At 41.7% G+C, this 14,997-nt stretch overlaps 1 protein-coding gene across 6 annotated transcripts in view; it reads left to right on the forward strand.

Moving 5' to 3' along the window:
- Nucleotides 1-14,997, forward strand: part of tmtc4 (transmembrane O-mannosyltransferase targeting cadherins 4) — a 131,227-nt gene that overhangs the window by 46,341 nt on the left and 69,889 nt on the right. For 3 of the 6 annotated variants that reach the window (XR_008572546.1, XR_008572549.1, XR_008572547.1), the window contains exon 22: nt 5,094-5,194. The exons of the other annotated variants lie outside the window; for them this stretch is intronic. The gene's annotated coding sequence lies outside the window, so the exon portion shown is untranslated. The remainder of the gene's footprint in view (nt 1-5,093; nt 5,195-14,997) is intronic. 6 annotated transcript variants of the gene reach the window in all.

Here is a 14,997-nt window from a genome sequence, read left to right on the forward strand (position 1 = left end):
TACTGTTAAATTCATTATCACTTGCGTGCTCTTGCAAAATCATTCAATCATTCATTCATCAATTTTTAGTTTTGTCAAAATCAATAAAAAGAAGGGTGTGAGGGGGAACAGGAAAGGAATTACCACTTGATTTCAAAGCCTTAGCATAGAACCAAAGGTCATTTCTTTTGTGGTAGACTTCTCATCTGTTCTTTCATCGCCCTTTATGTAACTAACAGAATGCACCCATTTCAATTATGCAAAAGACGAGGAAAACAATGTCACCAAACTGTCGTAGGTCAAAAAAGCCTCTATTATTTCCCGTTCTGCTCATATTTCTGGCCAAAATCACAAGTAAATGGCTAGTTTGGGTTATGTCGACATCCGCATATGTCAACGTGAGTGAGTCAGTCCAAGGGATGTGGACTTAAGCGACTTCCACTCTATGTTCGGAGTATTTTTTAGCACATTAATAGGTATTCATTAAAGTGAGCAAGCCCGTTCTACTCTCAATACACTTCTAGGTGTTAGAGGTCAGTAAACACACCATCAACAGGGCACAGCATAGCGACCTTGCAAGGAATTCTCATTCACATAGAGGAGTCTTCATTTTGAGTCATGTAAATCAGTCTGTTTTATTTTTTTTAATTATTATTTATAAACCTTTTGCATTTAAAAAGTTGCCTCCGTCCAACAACATTAAAAAAAAGCATCAAAAAATATGTGTAGATGATACATGTTCCACTTGCAGCTCTGCTAAGAGCAGTGTAGGCCACGCCAAATGTGGCCAGAAATAAGCCCAGGCCCCCCCACCGCGTCTGAGATTGCCCGCCACAGCGAGCAGGAGGCCCTCCAGATTACTGTAATACGCCAAGGGAGAGCTGCTTTTTAAAAGTCTGTAAAAAAAATAAAATAAAATATATATATATATTTAAAAAAAACAAACTTTGATTGAACCGTCATCACACTAGACTTGGGCAAACCACCTAAGACCTCAGTTCAGTGAGAGCATCCAAGGATGAACTCTTTTGATCTTTTGATGCTTTTTAGGATTTTTGTGGCTGGGTTTCTGTGGCTAGGTACTAGGCTATGTAAACTGGCTTGCTTGACAGCTAGAAAGTTTTTAAATAGTGGTTGATATTACATTTGACATTATATCGATATCACCGTGGTTAACTTTATAAAAAAAAAGTTACATTCTTTTTACACTTGTGTGACAGAGTAACTTCATACAATGTCATCGCAATATTGTGCCAGTGCTAAAAATGATCATTTGTAATCATAAAAATATTAAATAAACTAATGTACAGGTATTCATATACAGTAAATGCAAATATTTCTTTAGTTTCCTAACAATAAGAAGAAAGTCAATCAAATGATCATATCTTAAAATGCTTAAAATTATTTTTAAAAATCAAAGAAATGTAACTATACTGTAATAATAAAATACTTACATTTAAATGAATGAAAATTATTAATTAACATAATCTCCTATATACAGTATGTTTCGCTCTGCCTTTAGCGATGGATAGCAAAGTAAAGTGGCATATCGACACAAAGGTCAGTGTTTTGAAAGCATCTATAATCATGAATCATTTTCTTCTATTTACAGTTGATTCCTGCTAGTGGCGAAAAAACACAAATAATGGAGGCACCCATAAAAAGCCCTCAGAATGCCTGTTTTTGATAGTCTAGCGCCCGGGGGCCGTTTGCCGCTCTATTATTATTTATCATTGGCCCGCGGCACGTTGTAGAAATAAAAGTAAACTTTAAAAAAAATCCCCAGCAAAAATGTACAATGTAAAGAGAAAAAGCTGAAATGAAAGGAAAAATGTTTTTTAGCCTTCTTACAAAATAATAAAAAAAATATATAAAAATTTCAAAGCACCATCCAACTACTTTCTTTTTAAGTTACCATAAAAAAAATTATTATTTACCATCTAACGCAGAGTAACGAAATGTGTGACTATGCAGGGAACTCTTGTATTATGTGTGCCAGACTGTACATTGTCTTCAGCAAAGGTCGTCAGCAACAGAAATTACGATTGATGTCAGTACTATACCAATACGATACCCTCTCATCTTAGTATCAAGTATTTTTGCATCACGTTTTTTGCTACCAAACTGCCAAGAAAAAATGACAAAAATTGCACCTTTCGCCTTCTCTTCTCTTTTTTTGCACTTTGCGGTAAGAGGTAAAAATAGAGTCTGCCAATGCAGACAAGGACTGATTAATTTCAGGCAATGGGGGTCATGAAGGGTGGGCTGGGGTCACAAGAAAACAATAGCATTATCCTGACTAGCATAGTTAAATAAACAGTCAAAAATGTTCTGTATGGGTAAGACAACCTCCAACACTTTCCCTCTCGGCCCGCTAATCAGCTAAAGTTGTAATTAATGGATGAGTGGGGGGGTCTGGAGGGCGGGAGGACTGGAAGTTGACCTGTGGCTGAGGTTAGTGGGAGAGGAAAACCAAACAAAGTTGAAAGCCATTAACAGGTGAAGAAGAAGGACAAGGAGAAGGTGGAGTTTGTCCTCTAAAGGGATGTGTAACAAAGGTGCAGGTGGGCCAGGATGGGTCGAGGTGCAGTCTGGCCACAGTGCAGGCCACCAGGTTAGCGCCTAATTACACAGCAGAGTCCTCTCGACGCGAGTGGCTGTCTGGATGCTGCAAACAATGGAACATGTGTGCCTGGCGGTGTAGAGGGTGGGGCAGAGAAAACCAAGCGAACCACCACTGATTAACCTCGGTGAGATGTTTCTAAAGGAAAAGGAGGACTGGGGGGGAGAACATGAGGAGAGGCTGGACCGTACTGGCCTCTAACGTGTACTTAACTTGTGTTGCAAGAAGCCAGGAGCGGATCAAGGCGGATACAGTGACACTTAAAACAAGCGGTGACCATATGCACTCGCAAAGATGCTCAAAGACCATTGGAGGACTTTAACACAGCACACGTCTAAGATATCAACCTCGGATTTAAGACTCAACACAGGTGTATGCTGCTTTGTTGGACAGCCTTTTGTTCACAGTGACTGCAAAGAGGAGTAGACCTCCACCAAGGCCCATCAACACAACATGTTACACATATGGATGAAGCATGAATTAGGTTCATGCTTTACTAAATGAAAAATGAAGGAAAATGCCCAAAAAGCTGTTATTAAAATGAAAAAAATCATCTTATTTGGACCCTGTTACAATTCATTACAAATTAGTACCTTTACGTATGTTACACCAAGTATGTGTTACTTACTAGCCGAAGGTTGACATTTAACTTCATTACATTCACGTTCCTTTATCGGCCTTTACTTTCTTTTTTTTTTTTTTTTTTTTTTTACAAAATCAAACAATAATTATAGCCAAATGTTAAAATGATAAAAGTAAAAAATGGAATGAAAGAAAAAAATAAAGTAAAATAAGAACATTTAAAAAGTAAAATTCAAATTGAAAAGTAAAATTCAAATCTAATTATGACATAAACATAGAGGAAAAAAAGGTAACTTTTTTGCCAGGCGGTGGTTTTGAATAGGTTGCTGTTATTGTCAGGGCATTTTGTATTCATTAATATAATAAATATTATTGTATTATGTAAAATATATTAATTAATTATATTAATACATTTCTGTCTTTTTTTAAGTAAATAAATAAAAAAAACATTTAGGTAACCTAAATAAATGCATGAATTACTGAAATAAATTATGAAAAAAGCCTTATCTTGTAGCCCAAACAAGGTGTCAGTGATCTACATGCTTTGTAACTACTAAGGTGTTTGATGCGTCATTTCTTCAATTTAACAACAACTTTAAGAAGCTGAAAATGACGTTGTAAATATTTGACAGTACAGTTGTCCCTCGCTACTTCACACTTCAAATTTCATGGCTTCATTTCATCACGGTTTTTCAAAAATATATTAAGAAATCATGCTGTGTTGTGCCTATCCCAGATGACTTTGGGCAAGAGGCGGGTTACACCCTGGACTGGTCTTCATTTAACCTAACATGCATAGGATTTTTGGAATGTGGGTATTGGTGTACGTGTACCGTAATAGTCATTCCACACAGAGATGCCCAAACGGAGATATGAGCTCATATCTTCCAGATCTCCTGACTGTGGGCAAACATGCTGTTGGGCTACCGTGTGGCCCAATGTCTAATAAAAATCTCCAATAAAAACACAGGCAACTGTTGAAGCCTAACCCAAGACAAGCTGAAACTCCGAACCCTCTGAACTCAACAGAACACATTTGTTGCAACAGACACGAGCACAAGTCTTATTTATGTCTTAAATACCGTATTTACTCTTATTATGTCTACTATAGGAGTGCAAAGGTGATTGATACAGGGCTGTTATTTCATGTCTAGCGGGGTCTAATAAGACTAAAGGTCGTAAACTTCTACGCTCTAACTGTGAAATGATTCGATTTATAAATAAGGAATCCTACTTTGCAGAAATTCGTTCATCACAGTCAGTTCTGGAGCCATCTAACTGTTAGTGTACTTGAAAATTACTTGAATTTTAGATAAAGTTAACATTACACATCAGGTTCAACCATAGTTTAAAACAACGCACTAAAAGTTAGGGATATTCAGCTTTCTCTAGGACAGGGGTCACCAATGTTTTTCCTTGTGAGAGCTACTTTTACAAAATGAAAATGGCCAAGAGCTACTCATTTTTGTAACATTTATTTTCAGAGCTTATTTTAAACCCAAACAAAGCGAATATGCTTGTTTTACCAGAACATTAACAAAATGCTGGTGTCCACAACTCACATTTTGTATTTCAGAATGCATTTCTTTCTGCTGTTCTTTTATTATTAACTGAAAACCTGAATGAAAAGCAGGCTTGCAGGCACCTCATGTGGTCGTGGGGGCTACCTGGTGCCCGCTGGCACCACGTTGGTGACCCCTGCTCTAGAACTTAACTTAACTGAATTTAATTTGACCTTCTTGATGTTTGAATGGGCATGTCCAACTGTTGAATATTCCAGTACATTTTGCACAACTTGCTGTTCTCCATCAAGGAGCTGAACAGCAAAATTGAATTGAATAATTTCTTTTTTTTTTTTTTTACTTTCCACAGAAAGACATTACAGCATGCTTTTATGTGCCTCTTCCAGTTTGCCTGTATCTCCGTTCCAACCTGCTGATGACACGCCGTGACACTCTCAGCTCAGTGGCCACTTTCCTCTGAAAACATCCTGTTTGAAGCGCGTCAATGGTGAGGTGCTGTTGATCAATTGTTAGGTGTGGTCTTGGTCTCTTGGTGATGTCAAAATGTGAACAACATGAAGAGGAGAACTGTTTAAATATCAATTCTAATTGATCCAGGACAATTATCGGTCAAATTATGGTTGACACACCTGTGAACTTTAAAATTGGAAATGAGGTCCTTTTGTAAGTCATTTAAAATTGTACAGACTTTGTGGACACCGTGTATTTCTACTTTTCCTACAATGAAGAGAACAGGCATCCAAAGTGCCCTCCACTACAAATGTCCACACAAACGTTTGTCGGCATTCTGCAGCCGAGTACGTGGCTAACGAGCCCAATCAGGCATGCCAACAGAAGCGCCATTAAAGGGCCCCCGGCCCCAGCTAGAAAAACAAGGCCTATCCACCTGAGACCACAGTGGGACAGGATGTGGGCTACTTATAGCAGAGCCAAAGCAGGCCACAAGAATAGCAGGAAAACACGTCTCGCTATGGGAGCCTTTTGAAGTGCACCACCTCCAAACTATTGTGAAATATACGCCAGAGCAGCATCTTTGAAGGCAGGTTATCCTCCGTGGCCTCATGTCCTGTTGTGAACCAATTGTTTCCTCTTTCACTTTGTCTTTATTTTCCTGTAGAAACTGACACCGCTTTATTGTTCTCCTGGGCCACAGCACACACATGTAGAGCTTCTGTGTGTGCATGTGTGTGTGTTGTCCTGATGAAGATGGAGGTGGACAGTGAGTTAAGTCACAGGTGACACAGGGGTGGCTGACCCCCGACTCGCCCAAAACCATTTCCTCCACCCTCAAGGTTGCGACCCGCTGGCCTAAGAATGGCCCATTAGTGTAGTTCACCAGCCAGCGCAGGGTGATGTCATTGTGTAAACAGCCACGCTGACATATTTCTTCTTGTTTTTGCCGCTAGGCGCTGAGATGGTCACGCTCGTAAATTTTCGTAATTTATGGCACGGTGCTCAGCGGGGGTGCATGCACCTGCCGCCATGTGTGAGGAAAAACAGCCCAGTGTCACTACATACTACAAGGCCATGGGAAGTTATACTAGTGCATCATGTTTAAAATATGAAATATTGTGCTTGGGATTCTTGAAAAATATCCATTTTCATTTTATTTTAATGTTATGTTTTGAAAATGTGTTAATAGCTAGCAGTTTAGGTAAAGCGCTTAGAAATTGTAATATATGGACATTATATGCATTTATATATTAAAATAATATAATGTGAAAAAATGAGACAGTGAGGTGCCTGTGAGAGACGGGGGGAGTATACTCATAAAATGTCTTCAAGGTTGGCAGGTCTGTGTTAGACATCCAGACGTGTCCCAACAACCAGATTAGGCTGCTAAAGACCAGGTCGCCCAGGCGCCCGCCCTCGACCGCCGCCCAATACACATTGCACCTGGCTTGAGGGTGAGGCCCCAGTGTCCCAGGTCTAGACGAGGTGCGGTTCCTCCTTTGGTTCTTTTTCGTAGGGTCTTCTCAATCTTTGTCTGGACCGTCACCTTGGACCTGTTTGCCTTGAGAGAACCTACCAGGGGCCTTTAGCCCCGGACAACATAGCTCCTAGGATCACTCGGGCACTCAAACCCCTTCACCCCAATAAGGTGGTGATTCACGGATTTCCAGCAGTTTCCGGTGATCGCTGGCCTCCGCCAATGCTTCCTTTTGTCACCAATTCTGTTCATAATTTTTATGAACAAAATTACTAGGCGCAACCAAGGCGTCTAAGGAGTCCAGTTTGAGCCTTGGGATCTTGTCTGCTATTCACAGACGATGTGGTCCTGATGGCCTCATTGGGCTGTGAGGCGGTTTGTAGCTGAGTGTGAAGCTTCTGGGAAGAGACTCAGCACCTCCAAATCTGAGATCATGGGTCTCAGTTGGAAAAGGCTGAATTGCTGGATTGGCTTCTGGTTTGGGAGCGAGGTCTTGCCCCAAGTGGAGTAGTTCAAGTATCTTGGGGTCTTGTTCACGAGTGAACTGTCGTTGCACCGGTCCATCGTGGTGAAGAGAGATCTGAGCCGGAAGGCAAAGGTTTAGGTTGTGACTAAAAGAACGAGATTGCGTATTCAAGCGGCCAAAATGAGTTTCCATGGGGTGGCTGGACTCCTAAGAGATACACTGACACGATTCACTCAAACAATATCCTACGACTCACCTTGGTGCATAAACATTATTTTACAAGACAGTGAACTGATGTAAACAAGAAGCCAGCGCTTTGCCTTAATGACGGCAGATGAGAATAATGGATTGTTAGGACACTTCCTAACGACGGCTGTAGGTTTGCAGATAGGCGCATTAGAAGTCAAAGACTGTTCCGGAATAATAGGGAGGCTCAGAGATAATGTACTCTCACAAGGGGGCCTCGACATTAAGCGAGGGCCCAGCAGGGCCTCGTCTTGCACGTGTACCCGAGATGCATTAAATCCCTCAATGACAAAAAAGATACGGCAAAGGTAAATCTGTAAGGCGTGTTGTACTGGATAAAAGAAAACAAAGCAAGAAATAACGTGGGAAAGTTCAGGTGCTCGGGTAAAGCACAAGAAGCAATAGCTCACTCCTACAACAGAAATCCTGAAAACAAACCAAATAAAATAACAGCACATTGGGAGGCATGCAGACACTTCTATTGTTTTTTCCCAGCATCAACCTCTGCAGCCTCCGACCCCCCACAATCCACACCCCCATCCGAGCACGGGACCACAGCAGCCCACCCCCGTTCATTAGATATTAATTTATTCATTGCATGTTAACTCTGCCAGACCTTGGAGGAGAGACGGCAGGTGACTCTTCCTTAGTTGGTCCCCGCCGTTATCCACCAAAAAATACTAAAAAGGTGTCACACAGCTGGAGAGGTGATACCATAGAAGAATGATCCATATGTCCATTCATTCATTCATCTAGCTATCCAACCATCAGTCTGTCCATACATCCATTATTTTATTCATGCATTCATCAGCCTTCATTCATCCATTCATTCTTCATTTGATATGATATGCTGTATGATACGATATACAGTGTATATGATATATTATATGAATGGATATGTATATGGATATGCATGTTATATACACTATTATATATTATATCATATCAGTCATCCACTCACCCATTAATTCATCCATCCACTATGTTGATGTACAGTACTGTAGTTAACTCTCCATTCATCTGTCTACCCAGTCATTTGTCAGTCCATTCATCCATCCATCCATCCGTTATACATTCAGCCGCTCTTTTGTCTGACAATATATTTATCCATCCCTCCGTGCATTCATTCATCTGTGAGTCTTCTCATCCATCTGGTCTTCTACTGTCCATGTATTCATGCATCTGTCCATCCAAACATAAATCTGTCTGCTAGAAAAGTGGGTGTGACAGATGAAGGCAAAGGTAGAGTGTTGAGGACGGGTCAGGTAGGACCAGCAAGGTTCAAGGGGGGAGGCTGAGGGACTTCCTCAGACATCAGCCAAGGCGAGGCAGATCAGAGTGAGTGGCGCCAGCGAGCGTCAATCCCTCGGCAGCACGTCAGTGGAAACAAATCCGCGATGAAGAGCGAGTCGAGCTAATCCAGGGCTAAGTGACACCTCGGCACGCTAATGCCTACACTGACCACAGTGATCCGTGAGGCGGAGAGGAGGGGGGTCTGTGCTGCACTTAAAAGGGGGCCCCTGGGTCCATGGTGGGCCCTCAATGTGGCACCTGCTTAGCATCCCAGCTGCGCTGCACGCCACTATAGAGAAACGTCTCCGGCTGAGGAGAAAGGCTCATTGTGTGCAGGCGCCTTTGAGGCCATTGTTGTGCTGCGCTCAGGCTAAAGCCCACATCTGCACCATTCACTCCCAAGGAAGTTGTAAGCACTCCCCAACTCTTAGCGCCAACTTCATAGCCAGAGAAGTCTTGTGAACTTGTGCTAAACAACAAAAGTTGGGGAAGGGAGGGGGTGAATGGTGGCGGTGACAGTTTAAATAGAAACTCTTACATCCCACCCCCCAATTTAGACAAGTGCACTCACTCAGTGACACACAAAACTGAGGGACCTCTCCATTAAACACTGTGGAACCCCAACATTCCCAAACATCAGATTTGTTTGGGTTTTGAAACAAATTTTCCCGTATGGTATAATTAAAATAGAAATAATCAGTTCCAGGGTCAAACTGTCACCATAATAAACCCTGGTGTTTGAACTTTTGGGTTTGTGTGACTTCAGTAACTAATTTTTCACCAAAATTCAGTTTCAAACATCTTAGTTCTGTGCAACTTCAGAGGCATGTTTTTTTTCCCCAAAATTGAGTTGAATTACGAATTATCCAGTGTCAGCTTGTCGGCCCCTCACTTTTTCTTAATTGTCATATATACAAGTGTAAAAAGAAGCTAGCCCTTCTTCATTTATAGTGGTGTGAAAAGTGTTTGGCCCTTCCTGATTTCTTTTTTTTTGGTCCCATTTAAATGTTTCAGATCATCAAACAAATTTAAGTATGTCAATGTTAGTCAACACAAAATGCAGCTTTTAAATGAAATGAAACTTTTTATTATTAGGTGAGAAAAACATCCAAACCTACATGGCCCTGTGTGAAAAAGTGATTGCCCCCTAAACCTAATAACTGGCTGGGCCTTTCGGGCAACACCTGCAATCGAACGTTTGTGATAACTTGTAATGAGTCTCTTACAGCGCTGTGGAGGAATTTTGGCCCCCTCATCTTTGCAGAATTGTTGTAATTCAGCCACATTGGAGGGTTTTCAAGCATGAACCGCCTTTCTAAGGTCATGACACAGCATCTCAATAGGATTCAGGTCAGGACTTTGACTAGGCCACTTTTTTCTTCAGCCATTCAGAGGTGGACTTGCTGGTGTGTTTTGGATCATTGTCCTGCTGCAGAACCCAAGTTGGTTTCAGCTTGAGGTCACAAACAGATGGCCGGATGTTTTCCTGCTGGGTTTTTTTTGGTAGACAGCAGAATTCATGGTTCCATTTATCACAGCAAGTCTTCCAGGTCCTGAAGCAGCAAAATAGCACATGTGTTACTCTTTTGACCGCATATTGTTTTGGTTAACGTTTAACTTAAAAGATCCCAGCAGCTAACCAAAACTACTTTCCTCCACAATGAAAACCAACCAGAATTATGCTCACGGGACAAAGTGGGGGGGGGGGGGAAGTCACCTTTGATGCACTACACTGCTGATGGGGATGTCATTCAACTTCATGTAAAAAAAATCCGTACTATCCCTTTCAGGTCTCACGTCACCATCCATGATGACGCTTCAAACTCTGAAGTTTTTTAAGACAGATTCTCAAAAGATGTTTCCCGAAAATGTTGGTCAAATTCTATATTGTACGATGGATGTTTGGATGTTCCACTGATTTCTTTTTATCTTTGTCTTTGTCTTTTTGTCATGTTCTAAAAAAATAAGTCAACTCTCGTCAATTACTATCAAATAATATAATAGAATGCAATTGGCTGGCGACCAGTCCAGGGTGTACCCCGCCTCTCACCCAAAGTCAGCTGGGATGGGCTCCAGCATACCCCTGCAACTCTGAGGACAAGCGACATAGAAAATGGATGGATGGATAATATAGTGGAACAACAATGAAAAAAGCCAAAGAAAAAGCTAATGCTTACAATTCATCATTTCATGCTCACAGAACTGAGGTCTTGCGTAACGTCCTGTTCTGTTTTCTGTGATTTTAGAGGCGGAATAACTGTCCGGAAAGAAGCAAATTCAAAGCAAAACAAATTAGTTCTTTTTTGAGCTGACGTCTCACTTGATGACTTCTCTTAACACCTCTTATTGAGGCTGCTGCTGCTTTTTTCAAAAATGTAGGTCAAATTCTGAATTGTATGACCTCAGAGGTGTCCAACTATTGACATTCCACTATAATTTTTCTTTTTCTGTTTTTTATCTTTTATATGTCCATGTGAAGTTTCAAAATGCCATTTTTAAAGCTGTCAAAGATAAAAAAAAAAAAAAGAAAAATTTTTCGATGCAGCTTTCATTTACATATAATTACACTGTAATGGAAGTCTGACTGGGCCGGGCTAAGTGGCTGGCAGCCCCAGACCCCCTTGGATACGGGATGACAGGATGCGACGCTAGCTGTATCTCCAGCTAATTAAACAAATCAATTAAGCGACTATTGTCGGAGCTGTGTAAGTGATGTTACAATGCGGGTAAAATGCCCCTCTGAGATTCTGGGGGTTTGAGTAGGCGGCGCTTGCGACCACATTGCATCTCCATGTGATAGCACTTATTTGCGCCTTGCTGTCATGTCATCAGAGGTGGGCACATTATGGAAATTGGCATGTATGGGGGGGCTGACTTGCAATCACCCTCCAAGGAGGAGTCGCTCCAGCTAACGTCCCCTCCAAAGTTGCCTAATGGCGTCGTCACGTCCAGCTGTGTGCATCCGTTCGCTTAGGTAAGGGTCGCGCAATTAGCATCGCCCCGCCCTCCTGCCAGGCGTTGATGCAGATAAATTATCATATTAGATTCACCCTCCTCGCTCCAACTGATTGGCTCCCAAATTGTTTTAGATGGCTGTCATTAATCCTTAGCATAGGCCAAGTGCTTTGGCGTGCCGGTGCCTTGGGTCGAATTAACGCAATGCTAAATGTCGCAGCCCCCCGTTTCTTTAATTTGCAGTGTCAGGATGCCATTAAAGGCAGGAGTAGCAGTTAGCGAAATAGTTGCCTTTGCTTCAACAGACATATGAAGGTGATCCCATAATGGGTTTGTATTAGAATTAGGCAGCAAAACACAAACAAACATGCAAAAAAAAAAAACAGGAGAGCGACGTCTGTCAACACAGTTTAACAGTAATGCATTTTTTTAATAAGAGGCCCAAATTAACGCAGGCATATGACAGCAATCCAACTGCTAATTATGTGTTCTCAATGTAGTTAGCCACTCTTAACACTTAATTAGATGAGCAAAAGGGCAGCAACACACCTCCAACTCACGTTGCAAATGGAGAACTGTGACTTATCAGTAATAATATATTTTAGCATTTCTAGCCCATTTGTTTTCATTTAATTAGCTTAGAACTTAAGTAGGCATGAAAAGTGATGGGATGGTGACTTCTATCAAGACACCTTTAACTCACGCTGCATGGTTCCCTTTGAGATGATGTTAGAGGTCCAAATGAGTGGCAGGGTTACTAGAAAAAGGCTCTTAAAATGAAAACATTCCTCAGAAGAACTGTAGACACTTGTAAAGTCAAATTATGCGTGAACAAGAAGAAGAAGAAAGTTGTAAAAGCACAAATTTAAATATATGACATGCAAGCTGCTATGAATATCTCCATGCGGGAAGACTGGCACATTTATGAAAAGAAGCATTCCGAGAGTCCAGTGTCATTCCTTTTTTTTCTTTTTTGACTTTGTAAGCCAACCCTGTTTGTTTAAGACCCAAAGGGGGCCGTCCTGGCGCCTGAGCTGCCCCCCTAAAGTCAAGTCACCATCAGGGGCGGCGTGTCGCTAGAACCTTCTGATGGAGTTCAAAGCCTCTCTCTCTGTCTCTCTCGCTCTCTCTCACACACACACTCAATACATATTCAGTGGCTCCATATGGTTATAGTTCAAGTTGTTGCAAAAAAGTGTAAAAGACTAGGAGAAGCTTCTGAAGAGCAATCGGAGAAGTAGGGTGGAGGCAGTGTGAGGTTCTGTGTCTCCACGGCGACAGGAATGATTGACACCAGGCTACATGTTGAGCAAGGGTGGGCAAACTTTTGGCCTCAAGGGCCATTTTTATTGTTTAAATGCGACAGGGCAGCCAAACCGCTTACAGCTAGTGTGAAGGTGGTACGGATCAAAGCAAGTCATATGAGTTTGAAAGTTGTTTTTTCAAGTACATGTCTAACATGAATTTAGGCAGTGCTTTTACTCAACTCTACTGGGCACATGCCAGCATTTTGTAGTATGTATTTTACTGTTTTGTAGTCCATTAAATAAAAGGCTGTTTATATTTTTCAAACCCATTTGAGTGCCTGGACCTGGATTTTTTTTGCCCTTTTTCTGGTCATACTGTAGGTCTTCCTCTTTTTGGATATATTCCCTTCCATGAGCACCAGTGCTTTGAAGGACACCAGCAGCGCTCCAGTCACCTCTCATGCTGTTTTGTGTGTCTGTAGCTTTAATGCGAATGAGCTGTGTGGGAGAAGGAGCGGGACAAGAGGACACAAAGGTTAGCAACACTAGCATAGATATTTGAGCAACAATGCTAACACTACACTACTAAGTTAGTCTAACTGCTGAAGAAACTCTAAATGATCAAACTTACAGTCCTCACATCTGTAGGTGACTGGTCGAGCTTTATTTTAAGATGTGCAGCGAAGCCTCGGGAAAGAGGTTTTTCCTTCCTTTCCTTTCCTTCATGACGTCATGAAAATCTGGCAATTTCAAAAGCTTACACCAATTAGGCCGTATTGTCGTGTTGCATTACTGCTGGGAGTTCTCAGGTCAAGTTGGAGGTGTGATGACAGAAGTGACCATCCTGTCAATTTGGAAGTCGAGTCTAGTCACTTGAAGATTTCCAAGTTGTTAGCAAGTACAAAGTGTTTGTCTGACTCAGGATATTTACTCCCAGATGTGCTGCTGAGCCCCTACACCTAATTAATTGTCCTTCACCTGGCGTGTGTGTGCGTGTGTGTTTAGGCATGTCGACAGCGCTAACCCCGTGTTTCTCTCTTTTCGCCTGTCATCTGGCGAGGCTAACCCCTGCTAGCTCCCTGCCAAATGCTCGCTCTCTCAAAGCAGCCGTACACACACGTTGCACACTGGCGGAGAATCAGCTGAACCGTCTCCGCCCTGAGAATAACCCCATGACAGACAGCCCTAGTGGCCTCCCCTTGTCAACGCAGCCTGCCTAGAAAGATGACAGCCGGGGCGCAGGGTGGACAGGCTTCCACAAGGCGAGGCTTTTATGCCTGCAGAGGCTATAGGACCTGAGGTCTATGGCTGGGATCATGAGATGCTATATTATTCCTGAGGGTAAACTCCTCTCTATGGTGTAACAGCTGCATCCCAAAGCAAGAAGCAAAGCAAGGTTGGGTGTACCTTAATGTTCTAAGGCCCACCCTCCCCCAAATAATTAGTACAATCTGGACTTTTTGTGAAAAAGTTCAAGGACGCTGGTCAATACCCAATTTATTCAAATAGCATAATAATATTCCACATAAGAAATAAGGGAAATATAAAGTAATTTGTTCCAGGTCGAAGTGTTGCCATGATAAAACCTTTATAAACTGTACAGGGAATGTTTTGAGTACCTTAGAATCTCAAAAGAGAAACACCTCACAAGTTGTACGAATTTTGACTTGAACCAACATTTCCGGGAAAAGAATTGCCTGAAAAGTCAAACGTCATCATGCGTGACTTCACAAATACTTCAGTTCAGTATACATTCAAGGGTGTACTCATGCTAGGCCATTCATATCGTGCTGGACTTGGGTACGATTGATCCCCCACCCCCTCCATTCCAGGCACGACTCCTTTACTTGTCCCATCAGCATTTTATTATGCGGTATTAACACAATTTCTCTGACTTTGTGACTCTTTCTAGTCTTTCTGAGTCGTTCTGATTATATATTTTGTGCAATGTTGCCACTTTTCACATTTTTCACAAGAGGGGCGATCGCATGAATTAAATGAAACGTCTCTGAATATAGTTGTGGGTGGGTTTTAATTTTGGATCATTTTGAGTCTTTGTATTATATGATGAACAGTTATTAATTAAGAATTAATTTCAATATCGTACCACATTCCAAAAACATGCATGTTAGCTTCATTGGAGACTCTAAATT

The sequence above is a fragment of the Dunckerocampus dactyliophorus genome, chromosome 9 (assembly GCF_027744805.1).
Source record: "Dunckerocampus dactyliophorus isolate RoL2022-P2 chromosome 9, RoL_Ddac_1.1, whole genome shotgun sequence".
Classification (NCBI taxonomy): domain Eukaryota; kingdom Metazoa; phylum Chordata; class Actinopteri; order Syngnathiformes; family Syngnathidae; genus Dunckerocampus; species Dunckerocampus dactyliophorus.